The sequence below is a fragment of the Rattus norvegicus genome, chromosome 1, assembly GCF_036323735.1.
Source record: "Rattus norvegicus strain BN/NHsdMcwi chromosome 1, GRCr8, whole genome shotgun sequence".
Lineage (NCBI taxonomy): Eukaryota > Metazoa > Chordata > Mammalia > Rodentia > Muridae > Rattus > Rattus norvegicus.
Window position 1 is genome coordinate 124,298,781 of NC_086019.1, and position 17,529 is coordinate 124,316,309.

Below are 17,529 nucleotides of genomic sequence, written 5' to 3' on the forward strand. Positions count from 1 at the left end.
ATCGATCCATCCTTATCACCCTGTACAAAGCTTAAGTCCAAGTGGATCAAGGACCTCCACATCAAACCAGACACACTCAAACTAATAGAAGAAAAACTAGGGAAGCATCTGGAACACATGGGCACTGGAAAAAATTTCCTGAACAAAACACCAATGGCTTATGCTCTAAGATCAAGAATCGACAAATGGGATCTCATAAAACTGCAAAGCTTCTGTAAGGCAAAGGACACTGTGGTTAGGACAAAACGGCAACCAACAGATTGGGAAAAGATCTTTACCAATCCTACAACAGATAGAGGCCTTATTTCCAAAATATACAAAGAACTCAAGAAGTTAGACCGCAGGGAAACAAATAACCCTATTAAAAAATGGGGTTCAGAGCTAAACAAAGAATTCACAGCTGAGGAATGCCGAATGGCTGAGAAACACCTAAAGAAATGTTCAACATCTTTAGTCATAAGGGAAATGCAAATCAAAACAACCCTGAGATTTCACCTCACACCAGTGCGATTGGCTAAGATCAAAAACTCAGGTGACAGCAGATGCTGGCGAGGATGTGGAGAAAGAGGAACACTCCTCCATTGTTGGTGGGATTGCAGACTGGTAAAACCATTCTGGAAATCAGTCTGGAGGATCCTCAGAAAATTGGACATTGAACTGCCTGATGATCCAGCTATACCTCTCTTGGGCATATACCCAAAAGATGCCTCAACATATAAAAGAGACACGTGCTCCACTATGTTCATCGCAGCCTTATTTATAATAGCCAGAAAATGGAAAGAACCCAGATGCCCTTCAACAGAGGAATGGATACAGAAAATGTGGTACATCTACACAATGGAATATTACTCTGCTATCAAAAACAACGAGTTTATGAAATTCGTAGGCAAATGGTTGGAACTGGAAAATATCATCCTGAGTGAGCTAACCAAATCACAGAAAGACATTCATGGTATGCACTCATTGATAAGTGGCTATTAGCCCAAATGCTTGAATTACCCTAGATCCCTAGAACAAAGGAAACTCAAGACGGATGATCAAAATGTGAATGCTTCACTCCTTCTTTAAATGAGGAAAAAGAATACCCTTGGCAGGGAAGGGAGAGGCAAAGATTAAAACAGAGACTGAAGGAACACCCATTCAGAGCCTGCCCCACATGTGGCCCATACATATACAGCCACCCAATTAGACAAGATGGATGAAGCAAAGAAGTGCAGACCGACAGGAGCCGGATGTAGATCGCTCCTGAGAGACACAGCCAGAATACACCAAATATAGAGGCGAATGCCAGCAGCAAACCACTGAACTGAGAATAGGTCCCCTATTGAAGGAATCAGAGAAAGAACTGGAAGAGCTTGAAGGGGCTCGAGACCCCAAAAGTACAACAATGCCAAGCAACCAGAGCTTCCAGGGACTAAGCCACTACCTAAAGACTATACATGGACTGACCCTGGACTCTGACCCCATAGGTAGCAATGAATATCCTAGTAAGAGCACCAGTGGAAGGGGAAGCCCTGGGTCCTGCTAAGACTGAACCCACAGTGAACTAGTCTATGGGGGGAGGGCGGCAATGGGGGGAGGGTTGGGAGGGGAACACCCATAAGGAAGGGGAGGGGGGAGGGGGATGTTTGCCCGGAAACCAGGAAAGGGAATAACACTCGAAATGTATATAAGAAATACTCAAGTTAATAAAAAAAAAAAAAGTTAGTATTAAGATTCAATGAAGACCTAGCTTTTCCAAGAGCCCACTCAGGCTATCAGATTCTCTTTATTTTTGGTCATTACTGGTAGGAGTTATCTACCACTTAGTCCTGAGCTACTGCAAATTCACTGAGCTTTGGAATTTTGGTCAAATTAGTATTAGAGTCACAAGCCTGGGAAAACTGCTCAGTCTCCACTAGCCAAAGTAAATTTATGTTCCCTCAATACTGACTAAATACTGCAGAGAAAAGCCAGGGTTTCATCTGTGCACTAAAGCAGTCTACCACTGAGGCAAATAGTCACTAAAATTATTTTTCTTAACATATTGTTGTCTTATTCCCTACTATCAGGTGAGCCTAGTAACATTGGCAAGGCTAGGAGAGGTATTTGCCTTTATTATGGGACAGACAAAGACTACAACACAGAAGGATCACATGTATAGACAAGTAATCTAGAAAACACAGCAATTACCTGCCAAACAGGCAAGCTGATTAGAACCTGTTTTTAACCCCTGCTCCATAAATCTTATATGGTACTACAAGGGATAACAAGTCACAGATATCCAACAGTGAAGCAGAGTATCCCTAGTCTCTTAACCTTTACAGAGGTGGAATACAGAGGTAGAAACTCACAAGGGGTTTCAGTGTATTAGTCATGGTGCTATCTCTCTGCTCACTCAGAAAAAGTCCTCATGGCCGTCATGATTGCATGACAGTCATAACCACATCCATGTCTTTCTGCATAATTGTGACTAAGGAGTAGTAACATGAATATAAATTCTCTAATATTATGGATATGAATTGCTAAAGATAGTAACTCATGGGGTGTTGGTCAATTAGATATTTGCTGAGGTCATTTCCTAGGAAGTCCAGATTATTAATCTTGGAGCAAGAAAATTAACAAGTCTTTTGGAGTGTTAGTAAAGGATAGAATTGCTATGAATCCTTAAATCTTCTGAGTGACCATTGGTGAGACGTTTCAATACTTCCTTTGGCCCACCCATATTCACTAGAATACCTGTTCAGAAACTTCTTGATAGACCTTTTCTTAATTCCGGCTAGAAATATCTTCCAGGAAAAGCAATACTCAATATCAGAATGTTAACATCTGAACATTTGACAATTTCAAGGTCTCTACCTACTCCACATACATCAAAGTGATTCAGGCACTGAACCCATGGGCTTTTAACACAGTGTTCAGCTCACAACAGAAATTAGATTCAACCTTTGAGTTGTTCTGGTTAACCTTGTCCCTCATATATATTAAAAATGGGCATAGTGATTTCTTTATTGAAAGTTATTGTATAACAAAAGCCTTTGAGTAAGGCTGTGCTGAATAATAAAGATATTGCTATTTCCTGATTTTTTTTCTTTTTTCCTTTTATTTTTCTTATACCCATCTCTATATCTACCTCTATAGCAACACAGAGTAAACTTTCCCAAAATTGGCTATCAATGTATTATTCTGTGAGTCAAGTAAATATCTTCCTCTGATACCTCTATGTATGAAATACCTGAAGAATTTTTCTATTATATCTCAGTTGACCATCAGGTAAAATCCTAAATTCTTTCCCTCTCAAGTGGTCCATGGCAAGGGTAATATGGAGAGGATGAAACTGCATAGGACATACAAACATCTAAATAATGTATAATATATGATATTGAAAATAGTTGTGATTGCAAGGAACTACTTTAAGCAGTTTAAAGTCAGGCTTTGGCCAGATCAGGTACCAGCCGATTAGTGTACTCTAACCAGAGTCTAACAAGTATAAAAGCCCTGAGGCCGGAGGGTGGGGGTGATTTTATTACTCCCTTTGCTTCTGTTTAGTGGAGTGTGTACATACAAATACAGAATGGATTAAGAACCAATCAGGAGAGAGATTTGAAGTGTGAGAATACAAAGCAGAGCCTGCAGTAACCTTGGAGATCTCCATTAGAGCTGCTGATACAATTATCTCTGCCTCCTCCCTCTGTGTTACTGTAGAAGCAAGGAAAGTGAAAAAGGAAGTCAGGAAAACAAAACAAAACAAAAAGCATAATTTACCCCAAGCTCTTGCTCCAATTAGCAATACACAATACTGGCTAATGATGATGGGGGCTTATAATGCCAGGGGGTACTTAGGAATGTAGTGTGCCTATCTAGAAAAAAAGAAAACCTCTGTTTCTTTTTGAACTGTTCTGATTATGACTCTAGTGTATGAAGTGCAGTTGGCTGCTGTCTCTGTGACTGTACATTAGGTTTGAATGCAGGTATCTTTCTTTCATTTTTTTCCTTTCTTAGATGCAGATGACAATTAAAAAATTTTTATTTGGAATTGATATATGAAATTGTATATTGAAAAAGCACTCCATGTCCCTACACTCTATTTCATTTCCAATCACAGCTTTTCTTATTGCATCAGAAGGTAATATGTGTTCTGTCTCTTTAATAAATCTGAGTTCATTTGAGGCACTTGCCTGTACATGGATATGGTAACATCTACTGGCAAATTTGTAGTCTCTCAAGTAAGGATCCCTGAGAAAATTCTACCTCTTTTCCTCCAACATCTTATTAAATAACAAAAGACAGACTTATACCAGTGGGGATTCATAAGTTCTGCTTCTAGCATACTGGGATTTTGCCTGGATGTACATAATAGAGGAATTATGCATACAGTCTCAAATGATGGAAATTCTTGCTTGCTATTGTGTATACGTATTCACCATATACTGGTTCAATGTCAGTGTGCATATTTTAAGATAATATTTAACCAAGGAATGGATTTTGCCAAACATTCTAATATAGCTGGCCCTCAAAACTCAAAGATTTTTGTGTCTCTAGCTCATGACATGGAATTACATGCTACTAGGTTTATGCTTGTTTTTTTTAATATGAATATTCTAGAAATAAATTTCATGTGTCTGCTTCACCATTGGACACAACCACCTGTGGCTGATGTGGGATTCAGGACTTCCACCACCTGAGTTCCTGCTGCAGCTAGTGTACATGCAGACTCCTGCCTTAGCCACTGCCCTCTTTGTTTCACCACGTGTTGCCTGCTCTTGCCACGTGCGTCACTTAGACAAGCCCTCATCTCCCTCAGTCCCTCGTCTCCTGCTACCAGACTGAAGTTACAATTCCTGCATAAATACTAGCACATTGGTAGATCTATTTCAGTTGGCAAGGAGAACCCCAAATTCCCAAAATAGGCCTTGGCCATCCTTTCTCGGGTAAAGGAAACACCCTTAGCTAAAATACGAGATAGGACTTCAATCATTGGGTGGAGATTCCCCTGAAAGCGGTTCCTAGCTTCCCTCCTACTCCAGATTCTTGCAGACGATCATAAAATCCCAGGCCTGGGTAGGAATGCTTTCTGGTGTGTCTGGGACCTGTCCTTAATGGCCTATAGGAGTCTAAGTAATGACTCAGATGCCTGGCCTCACATAGTGCTACTGTTACCACCAGTAAATCCTCCTGGGATGCCAGTCAGGATTACTCAGTAACTTTCCCTAGGGAGCTATTCATTGTCTTCGAACATCCCTTCAAGATTTTGATTTCTAGAGAATTTCAAAACTCTAAAACTAATGCCTCTCCTGAGGACATCAAAATACTAGAATGATCTAGTATTCATTAAGTAATGGTTGAAAATGGCCGCATAATAGCATGCTAAATTCCTCAATTTTAGAGCATATTCACAATTACTTCTAGCAATCTGGTAAAAGGAAGGTTCCTTATGCCGAAACATTCATACACATTTGGTCTAACCCGTTTCTGTTTTTCAGTTTCTGTGGCATCCCGCTGACTTAACCTGTTCTCTGGGTACTGGCTGGTCAGTCCAGCAGGCCTCCCCATCACTGTGATACCCTGCATACAACTTCCTACCAAGGAAAGCACCTTCTTCAAGCACATGCTGGTGAGTGGTGACTAACTCGACCTCTATGTGCTTTCTTTATCTGAGACCTTGACTTTCCATGATGTACATATGATCTCAGGGGAGTGTTCTTGAGCTTGGAGCTACCTGTGCTGACCCTGGGGATGGATCCTTTCACTGACCCTCATTCTAGGACCTTTTCTCTTTGGTGAGATTATTCCTCCACTTTTTTTTTTGAGACAGTTTCTCTCTGATGAAAATGGCAGGCTGGGCCTGGATAAACTGCTTTCTGGCTCAAGAGCACCAGTATCTAAGTGTAGCCCAGCACTGTCATAGGCAATTAATAATACTAGTCTCATTCACAGGTCTAGCGATCTTTGTTGCCCTGTGAAAAGCAGATATGGCCCCATCCTTTGTGTCTGCCAGGAACTCTGTCTGTGATACCTGCTTTCCCACACATGTGCAACCCCTACACTTTGCACACTTGCTTCTATGCTCTGCCTACTGCAGACCCTGTTTCACAGCAGCGGGATAAGCAAGTCTGGTCCTGTCCCTTGCATCTGATAAGAATTCCTCTTGCTAAGACCTATGTGTAAGCAAGCTATCTTAGTGTCAGAGACTTTGCTCCTGTGCTTAGCCTGCCACAGCCTCAAGAAAAACTGCTTTCACATCGTCTTTTCCAGCATGCTCCCACTGCCCCCCCAATTGGATCTGAGGTAGTAACTGAGCATGATCCCCAAAGGAATTATACTTCCACGGGTAGATTCATAAACTCTCTCCTTGCCAGTCATTACAGGACAGTCTTAAAACCAGTGTATTCTTAAAAATTGCACGAGGTCATCTAGGAAAAACAGGAAAACCCATCCCAATTTTAGAATGACTTACAAAGGCTTTATTACAGTACACTTATTTGGACCCTGACAACTCAGAAGGTAAGCAATTTCTGATAAACTTTCTTCCCTCAGAGCTACACCAACATGAGAGACAAACTTAAAAGAGCTGGACAGGGGGCTTCAAACTCTACAGAAGTTATTGTGTTGGCCTTTTAGGTGTACCATGGGAGTGATAAGAAGGCTTGCACACTAATACTGGGAAAGGCTGTCTGGCCAGCCTCAGCTATTGCTGTGGGACTCCTGGTCTTCTAAGACTAAGAGATCACCAGGCTTCTGCTACAGATGTGGTCAACAAAGTCACTGGGCAAAGGCTTGCCCTAACTTCTGCAAGCCAAGGGGCTATGTTTTAGGTTCCATCAAGATGGACATTAGGCTGTCAATTACCCTCGTATTGTACAGCACAGGGGGACATCACATGCAAATAACCCTACAGTGGATCTCCTAGGTTTGGCTATGGACTCTGAAGGGGCCTGAGTTCCCTGGACTGCCACCACCAGCAAGGAGCCCTGGGTAACTCTCATGGTGTGTGGGTGTCCTAACTCCTTCCTTTTGGACACGGGGGCCATTTACTCTTTCCTAATGGAGTTTTGTAGATCCATGTCTCTCTCATGTTCCCCCACTGTCACGGTAGGAGACAACCTCACCTTACTCACCAAATCCCACTGGTTAGTTACATATTTAGGAATGTACCTCTCAACCCTTCCTCTCTGGTAGTGCCAACATACCCTGTCCACTTATTGGGAAGAGATCTTGTAGCTAAGTTGGGAGTCTTTATTTCCTTTGTTGCACACATTTGCCTAAACCCAAGCTTGTCAAAAGCTCCTCTGCTCCTTCTAGTCAGCCAACCTACTAACATGAACATGTTGCTTCCTTTACCACCTTCTCAAGTAGGCCCCCAAATCTGGGGCGATCCGGAACCCCTTTTTTGCTAAAGTCTTTCAAAATAGGACTTGGACACTGTTTTCTCTGTCTTTTTGTCATGGCTAACTGTTTTAAGTCATCCATGACATGTTCTGTAGGACAAATTGTTCCTTCTTCTTCACAGAAAGCTTATCTTAAAGACTTTTCTTGTTGTTAACTTATATTATCTCTTTTGTAACATTATAAACTACAGGAAACCCACTCAGACCTATCTCTCATATACAAATTAGTATATCTGCCTCAAGTTCCCATTTATAACCTATTCCAAAAGGTGGGATTGCTCTGGGTTTGAAATGTACATGTATGAAAATATTTCTTTTCTTCCAAACACACTTAATTTTATTTTTCACCTATAAATAAATATATATGTGTGTTCCAGCATCTAGTCAAGTCCAGGTGTTTACTACACCCAGGATATCTCCAGAGAAGCCACCTCCAGAAGTCCCAATCTCCTGTCACAGACACAGACACCCTTATTGGTCCTGTTCCTTCTGACCAACCTCAGATCATTCCACAGATGCTTGCCAACAAGGAAACAGTCAACTCTTAAGATAGGACAAACATCCCATACTCATTTTTCTAGCAGGAAATAGAGATCACAACTGCCCTATTCCTGCTCCACCATTGCCTTTCTTATTTTTCTTTAAAAAAAAAACAAAACAGGGGAATTTTGGTATTCTGTCTAAACTCCATCCCCACAGCAACCTGAAAACAGCCATTTATGCTCCACCCCAGAGTTGCCTGGCAACAGCCAGCTGTCCCTGACTATATATGGGTTTGCTTGACCCCTCCTTTTCCTCTATGTCTTGATCTCTCCTTCTCTTGCTCTTGCTCTTCTGTGCTTATGTGCCCCCCTTTGTCCCGGTTCTTCCTCTCCCCATCTCCCCACCTCCCTCCACGTTCTCTTACTTGTCCCCTCTTCTAATCTCCTTGTCTCATCAAACCTCTACACGTGGATCCATGTTGGTTTGGTGTGTTCTGTCTGGACATGGGCCAAGATTTTCACTCCCAACACACATTGCTGTCCATGCTATGGGACAATATATTATTCTTCTTTCCTAGTTCTGATTCTGTCATTTGTACTCTACCAGTTTAACTTATTTCTAAATACTGGATGGAAATTTTATGTAACAGGCAAGTGACTGTGCTGTTTCCCTTTGATCCCCACACATATGATGGTACAAGAGTAGCACACTGTGTTCTCCTGTATATTCCATCTCAGACTTATTCAAAATCCTAACATTTTTAATTGTATTTTCCTATAAATTCTATTTAAGTAAATTTTATAATTTTATGGTCTTTAAGACTGTTTGTTTTGTCACTCACACTGTTATCTTTCTACTCCAGACGACCATGGTATAGTAAAATAAACGTTACCATTACCCAAAAAAAAGTACTTCAAAATTTCAATATAAACTTCATATTTTACTTATGTTTTCAAGTCTTAAATTTTGTCAAATCTGAGTTCTTACAAGAGTATTAGTGGCTTAGTGCTCAAAAAAATATCAATTTTTCATTATATCCTTGGTGAGTAATACAGACCTATATTATGGCCAGGAAGAAAATTGATGTGTGCCCTATACAGCAAATCTAGCTATTACACATGGCTTTTGAGATGAGAAGTCCTTCAAGAAACTCTTCTACTGCTAATTTTACTGATACAGCATAATATTAAATATGTTTTAAATATCTAAACTTACACTCACAAACAAGCCTTGTTATCGACCTTAGCAAAATCTTCAGTTTGAATCACAAAAATACCATTACAGTATTGCATGACTTGTAGAGTTTCAAGGACCAACTGATAGTGCTGTTTCTAACCTGATTCATGAATTCTGAAAACTCATGATTATTTCAAGAATGTGACAGCAGTTCAGAAAATGCATACATAGATTATAAGACCCAGAGTAAAAAAGGTATCTGATACTATAAGAAAGCTGCAAAGTAGATATCAGCCAAAAATATGGGTACAGAATACCCATAATACAATCCAAAAAGTTTACAAGCTGAAGAACGCAAGTGAAGATGCCTCAATTCCACATGAGAGGTAGAAAAAGCAATCCCAGGACGGGGAGTGAGGGATCTTGGTGGAAAAGAGGAAAGGGAGGGGAATAGGGGAACATGATCAGGTACTGGATGGGGAGAACAGGACTGAGGTACTGAACTCCATCAGAAAGAATGGAAACAGGCAACCACAGGAGGTGGGGGGTGGTCCTAGAATACCAAAAATCTGGGAGGTGAGAGATTCTAAGGACTCAAAGCGAGTCACCTTTGGTAAAATATCCTACAGTTGGGAAACAGAACTAGTAGAGCCAACCTCCAGTAGAAATACTGGGCCTCATGGGAAGGATGGGATTGCCATCCTACAGTCAAAACTCTGACCCAGAATTGTTCCTCTCTGAAAATACTTCAGGAAAAATATGGAGAAGAGCTTTAGGAAAAGGGGGTCCAGCAACAGGCCCAAATTAGGACTCAGGTCAAAGAGAGGCCTCAAGGCCTGACAATATATCTGAGGATATGATATGCTCACAAAAAAGAGTCAATTATGACAGTGCTCCCAAAAACACAAGAAGCAGCTGAAAGAGTCAAAAGCAAATGTTTAGACCCAACAAATGGACAGAAACTGCTGAAGCCTGTGTTTAAATTAGGGAAAAGCTGGAAGAAACTTATTTTTAAAAATATTTTGTGTATAAATCATTTTTCTAAAACTGATGGAAAAATTTCTCAAGAGCTCACATTTAGCTGAAAAATCTGATGGCAAATTATATATGCTAAAACAGTGAATTCTTCTTTTTTCAAGGATATGATATCTGACAGGCTATTCATTCCCAATAAATCTGCATTACACATAGATATAATCGCCACATATTTTATCCAGCTTGAAGTTGATTTGTGTACATTTATATCTTTAAGAAACATAGTCATTAATAAGAAGTGGAAATCTTTTTGAATATGAATGGGAAAGAAATATAATGGGCAGATATTAGGAGAAGGAAATGTGGAAGTAAAGTGCAGAGTATTCTTGTATGAAACTCAAACATAAATAAAAGAAGCACCTACTCTGTCTCTATCTCTGTCTCTGTCTCTCTGTCTCTGTCTCTCTCTCTCTCTGTGTCTCTGTCTCTCTCTCTCTCTCTCTCTCTTTCTATTTCTCTCTTTGTTTTTTTCTGTGTGTGTGTGTGTGTAAATTAATAGAAATGCCCTATATTTGGAGAGATATATTTACACAAATATGTATCATATAACATGAAGTGAAATCTCCAGTGAAAGCATCTAATTGTTTTGATGAATTGTTGACCAAATGGGTTTCATCATTTGCCAACCAAGCATCACCCAGCATTCTCAAAGCTATGGTTAATCTCCACATTGTAAGACTCTATTGTATAAGATACTACTGACTTTATCATGAAAAAGAAGAAATATATCCAGTACCAGATTTGAAGCTTCACTGCTACTGACTCCATTTAATATGGATGAAAGGGAAGCTGCATGTTACTAGAGGAGAAAACAAATCAATATCACCTAAAAGGTCTTCAATACTCACTAGTAAGAAGTATTCAAGATACATTGTTGCCTTGCTTACTTGTTATCAGAGAAATCTGTTGAGCAAGTGGACCCTGACACCAGACAAAAGAACCGGTAAGGTTGACGTAGATTAAAAAAAAATCCCAGGGAAACTTATAATTGAGAATGGCAAGTTTTGTAATCAGCACCTGGCCAAGCCCTCCCTATCCTGGAACATATAACCATGACTATCAATGAGATGACCATGATATCTCATGATGTAGCATAAAAACCTAGAATTCTCCATGCTAATTAGGAATCTAGATAGGCCCCAAGTGTTTCTTCAATGAACTTCCCTTCCTGGCCATCCATTCTTGTAAAATGTTTTTAATCCCTGATTCACCCTAAGTAAGACATACACATTCATACTTGCCATAAATAAAGCAGCTTGGATGAGCAAGGCTATCTCCTTCATTAAGGATGACTGTGGAGGAGTGGGAGAGAGCGGGTGTGGGGAGGCCTGTCCTCAGAAACAGCCACACCTAATTCTCCCTGAGAAGACTTTATCTCTGTCAGCCCATCTTTATTCACTCGCTGGGAACCAGACACAATTAGGCCCTGACCTAGAGTCAGCAATCTCCTTACTGCCTGGTTATGGGAGGAGAGATACCTTGACCATTGTTCTCAACTCTTTGTTCCCCAGCAGCGTTTGGGTGCACAGGATTTTGAGAATCAGAGCACCACTCCCTGAACACTCTGTTTCTCTCCCATGGAGAAACAGGCTGGGACCCCCTATCTTGGACTTTGTTCTACCTTCTCTGAGTCGCATGGCTGCACTCTGGCATACCAGCAGAGAGGCAGACATGCAGTCTGACTTAATTTACAACTTTTGCTTCTTAAAGATGCAATACATCCAATCCACTTTCCCCTCTCTCCCTCCCTGTTAGGTCTAGTCCCTCTACTTGCTATCGAGAAAAGAGCTGGCTTCCATTTCCATGAGATAGAAGCCATACCTCACAGTGCAAATATACACAAGAGCCTGAGTCTAATAGGTAAAATAACTAGGTAAAAACAAAACAAAACAAAACAAAACAAAAACAAAAAACAAAAAAATCAAAACGTCTTATTCTGATAAAAAGTAAACCAAATGATCCTAATTACATATTATTTTATCCATAAATATGTGCATAACTTGAACCTCATCCGAGGTATTCTGCTTACACTTGATTGGATATAGAAAAAGAGATGTTCTGGTGGATTGTGTGTAGAAAATGAGAGACTGTAAAGTACTAGGTCCTAAGTGTGATGCCATCATCCAACTTTTCCACTCAAACCTCATATATATATATATATATATATATATATATATATATATATATTGCAAAGTAGGTAGAAATATTTTAAAGGGCCTGAAGTGGTCAATATGTCCAATGAAAAATGTTATCAAATATAACTTCCTAGCAGTATCCTCACAGAGTCTGTGGCAACTAACATGAGATCTAAAGAAAGTGGTTCAAAATAGACAGAAATACCAGCACTGAGGAGGGAAATTAGACAAATTTGTCATCCCTAAGAAGACGTTATATACAGTTCATATCTGCCAAATGTCACTGGTTATAACAACCACACTATAAAGCAGTACATATTTCCAGAGACAAAAGTCCATACAATTTCTTTCATGTTTTGTGTATACATGTGAGTGGTTCGAATTTTATCTTATTTTGGATAGCATGAATAACTGTTTTATTGTTAAGTAAGTAGTTGCTGTTGTGGTGGTGGTGGTATTTTCTTACTCTCTTTCTTTATTTCCTTTTTTCTTTATCTCTTTTCTTCTTTCTTTTTATTTTTTTATGGTTCTGGGAAGGTATATGGACAGAGAGTGGGAGAAAGGGAATTTGCAGAAAAGTAGAAGTATATCAGGGAGTTAGCTACTCTGAAAAAGGAAAAAAAATCTGATGAAAATATTTATTTGAAATTGGTACAATACATGCACCTGTGAAGTAATATATATATATATATATATATATATACATATATATATATACATATGTATATGAGACATATGTATATATGAGATGAAAACACTATTTTCATAGAATGCTTTCATATTATGATAAAGCAAATATGACCTTTATATGCAGGATTAATTTCATTTTAACATATATAAAGAGTCCATGTCATAAACTACATGAATACAAGGAATGACAAGTCTACTATATCATCTCCGTTTTTAGTGAAAATAGGTCCTTCAATCATACAATTCATCTAAACCATGCTCTCTTCCCTCCACTCCTCTTAGCTCCATCTGCAAATTCCTTTCTCCTCCAGTTTCACTACCCGTCAATTTCCTGTTCAGAAAGGGGCAGGCCACCAAAGACCAAAGACCAACAGGATACATGATCATCGCAAAGTAAAAAGGAAAAATCTCTAAGAATTTTTAAACACTTTTGGTTTTAGGAAATTATTCAAGTATTTCTCAGAAAAATGAATTCCCATAATGTTAATTGGAAATACTGCATATATAGTTTTTAAATGATTCACTATGCCTGTAATAAAAAAATTAAATGGTTTCAGTTGTATGTTTTATTGTTTATTTTTTGTTTTGATTGTTTGTTTGTTTTTCTTTTCTTTGTACATTGTCCTAGAAGTCATCCTCTGGGCATTCATTAAGGAAAGTGAATACGTGGAATTTTTATTTCTTTTTATTTTATACAAAGTGTCAACTTACTTTTCAATTAATTGTATCATATATATTGAAAAAACTACAATGCAGAGATGGTGGGCATATGTGTGAATAACTTTCTGCTTTGTTTGAAATGTGTGAATCCACTTCTAATACGAACTATTGACGTATGGATACAGACATTTGATCTGGATCTTGAGGTAGGAAGACATATGTCTTTAATTCAGATATGAAATAGGGAAGTTACAAACCATTACTCTGGATGTAGAGTTGAGAAGAGATGCACTTAATCTAAATCATGCATTCTGCTGGAAGCTTATGTGGTAACACAGAAGAAGGAAACACTTTGCCTACTTGGAATCACTTGATCATGGCTTGAATATGCTTTACTCAGGGAGTGGTACAATTTAGAGCTGTGGCCTTGAAGGGATAAATGTGACACTGTGAGCACAGGCTTTAAGACCTGATCCTAGCTCCCTGGAAGTCAGATTCTGCTAGCAGTATTCATATGACAATGTAGGACTCTCAGATCCTCCTTCAACCATGACTGCCTGGACACTGCCAATCTCCCACCGTGAAGATAATGGACTGAACCTCTGAACTTGTAAGGTAGCCCTAATTAAATGTTTTCCTTTCAAGAATTCCCTTGGCCATGGCATCTGTTCGCAGCAGTAAAACACTAACTAAGACAGCTTACTAGGACATCCATTTCTTCACTCTCATTAGAATTTCTTTGGAAATATATCATATACAGAAGAACAGTTGACACACACAGACTTATGGAACTGAACAACCAATAGAAAACTGAACTTTCCATTCACAGTCAGCCTACTTTGGATTAATAGGAATTAGTAACAGTTTATAAGAAATTCCAATAAATTCCATTTATCCACACACATAAACACAGACATATATTTATGTATATACACCCATACACATACATTATATGCATATCCACATGCACAGATATACATATACAGAAATCTAGTATGCATATATAATATATATAACATATTCAAGAAATATATTGGAAAGGATAATATCTGCAATACAAACATTTGATATCTACTCTAACTCATCAAGTCTTTCTTAGTGTAACCTTAAAATAATCATGATAAAGTTTAATATACCATGAGGGTAATACTTCTACTTACTGTATTGAATCATCTATGCTTACTTCCTAGCTTGTTGCTGTCTTATGTGTTTCTCCCATTTCCACTATTGTTTCTTGACTTAAATATTAGGAAATGCACAAGAGCCTGTGCTATTCCTCTGTCATCTCTAAACTTGTAGTGGAATAATACTTACATAGAATTCTCTTGCTGAAGTACAGATACATGGTTACATCAGATCTCATAAACACTCTCTTTCTCACTTTCTGAAAGCTTTATTAGAAAATGGATGGTCTATAGCAAATGTAGGTAGAGGGTGTGACATCCAGTCAGAGAGAAAGTGAGAGCGAGAGCAAGAGCATAAGGGGAGGAGGGGGAGGGAGGGACGGAGGGAGGGAGAGAGGGAGAAAGGGAGAGAGGAAGGGAGAGAGGCATAGGAGATTAGCCACTGAGATGCAGAAGTCAGACTATGAAACTATAGAGAGGTAACCAGCCATGTGGGAGGCAAATAAAATATAAATTGGTTGAGTTATAGGCTAGACCAGAAAGAAACGTAGTTTAAGGCCTAGGTCATAATTCATAAATAAATAAGCATGTAATTATTCTGGACATGAGGTAGACATAGAAATATTGGTTAAATGCAAAACTTTTTCTATTTTGTTTATTTTGATATCAAACTAGCACCATGACTTGTCCTATTTTCACATGATATATAATTTTGAACATGTATGACCAACTAACTCCTACTTGTTGCAGACATATTCTCCTTCTTTTCCTCATCTACTTGTGGTTCATTTCTGACATTCTACCTAACCATGCTTTGTTGTGAAGTATCTAATGTAAGAACTCATTCAGGCTGTTTGTTATAGTAAGCCTCATAAGCATTAATAAGAGGTTAATGGAATGGTGTACTTCTTATAGAGTATTAACATACTTTTTACAGAGTAGAATTATCTTGTTCCTTTATATTACCTAGTCTTTCCTTCACCTGTGTAGAACACCCTTCCAATTATTATCTTCATATTCATAATCAGGGGTCGAATTGTTTGTTTTTTTTTTATGTGCTAAGCACTAGCTGCCTAACTTCCTATAAGAGTGGTCTTTTCTTTTGCCATTTTTTAAAGTATAAAACTTACTCTCAACATTTCCTTTTGTATACTTTTCAACTAGCTATAGAAATATTTCTGCCTGGGAGTAACACAGTAAATAGCTGTAATAAGTGCTCAGTACAGTCCCTATAATATTTCAGATTTACAAGTTAATTAACGATGAAAGATTGAGCTACAGCTATGATTGGAAATTTAAAAGCAAAGTATGCACATGTCACACTAATACATAAAGGTCACATAAGTTACCTACTGTGGATACTGACAATCATGGAAGTATAGTTCTGAAAATTGTCTGTTGATTTTGTACTAAAATACAAGGATGGTTTTCTAAAATTTTTAAAATTCAGTTTAGACTTTAAGGCGATTAAAATAGCAATGTATTCCTGCATGTATTCCCAGTTATAATGACATCATTATGTACAAAGGAAATATATTCTGCCTGCAATCATGATCACTAATATTTACATCACCACTGTTCTGTGGTTCTTAGAACATAGGGTATTCATTAATCCTATGAATAACGTGTGTGGAATGTATCCAGTGATTTGACATCATCCAAACAAGGGTACTAGCTCTGTAGATAGTAGTGGTCTACACAGTGAAACCTCATGGATTTAAACCTTTCTCTGTTAACATGGTTCCTGGCCATGTACTCCCCAACAGAGAGCACTGGGTGCAAACAGAGCCTATATGATTACAGTGACAGGTCCACATAATTGATGGTTCCTCTAAGCATCTAGTTTGTGTAAGTCAATGCTTTAGTTACTGCGTGCTTAGTTCCTTCAGTTCTGCCTCTATAAATGGGGTTGCTTGATGTCTGTGTCCTTATTTCTTTCCTCCTTAATGGATCTCTTTATTCACCAATGGATTCTAAATCATTACATTCATTTATCTATTAAATCCTTGGTATCTAAATGTTCATACACCATAGTGTTACTGATATATGATATGACCATGATTACATGTTAAGTTACTAAGTACTATTTTTTCAGGAAAATCATCTAGCTTTTCATCAATGCAATATACTTTTCACACAGGCTTAATCTCGAAAAAAATATAGCAGAAGGATTTATAATATGGTACAAAGAGTGTACAACTGAGTCTATATTAAAATAGTTACTTGTAGCATAATTCTTTTTGAAAGTCAATTAAAGCTCTGATTCCTTAATACATGTGTGTGAATGTGTGCCTCTATCACCTCTATCGCTGTATGTGTGTGTGTGTGTGTGTGTGTGTTTTCACATGTATACAAGGTATTTCTATATATGTATGATTAGAGTTGAAATTCTCAATTCTGCAGTTTTATCTGATATAAAAAGCACATACTATGACCTCCTATACTAGATATGCTCACCTACAGGTTCACGGAGTTTATTCCCTGCCATGAAGAAAAATCGAACATATCCTCATGCAAAGACTGAAATTCAGAGATTATTCTGGGGCCCTGTATCCTTCTCTTCCCCTTATTATTAGAGTTTTGATGCCAGTCTCAAGCCTAGTACTTTCTCCTGGCAAACCATTATAGTTACGTCTTCAGAAGTCAGATATTATTTGCCTCATTGAGCTGTGTGGCCTTTACTTGACTTTATTTTCTTCTCAGAGATCAAAATCAATAGTTATGGGAGTGAAGAGTAACTTATCTGGCTAAATTGTTATCAGAGTGAACAGAACATAGGAGTTACAAATGATAAGATATGCACAATGGGAAAACAGGAGGGCTTTAACTGTAGAAGATGAAAAGAGAGAAATATAGAAT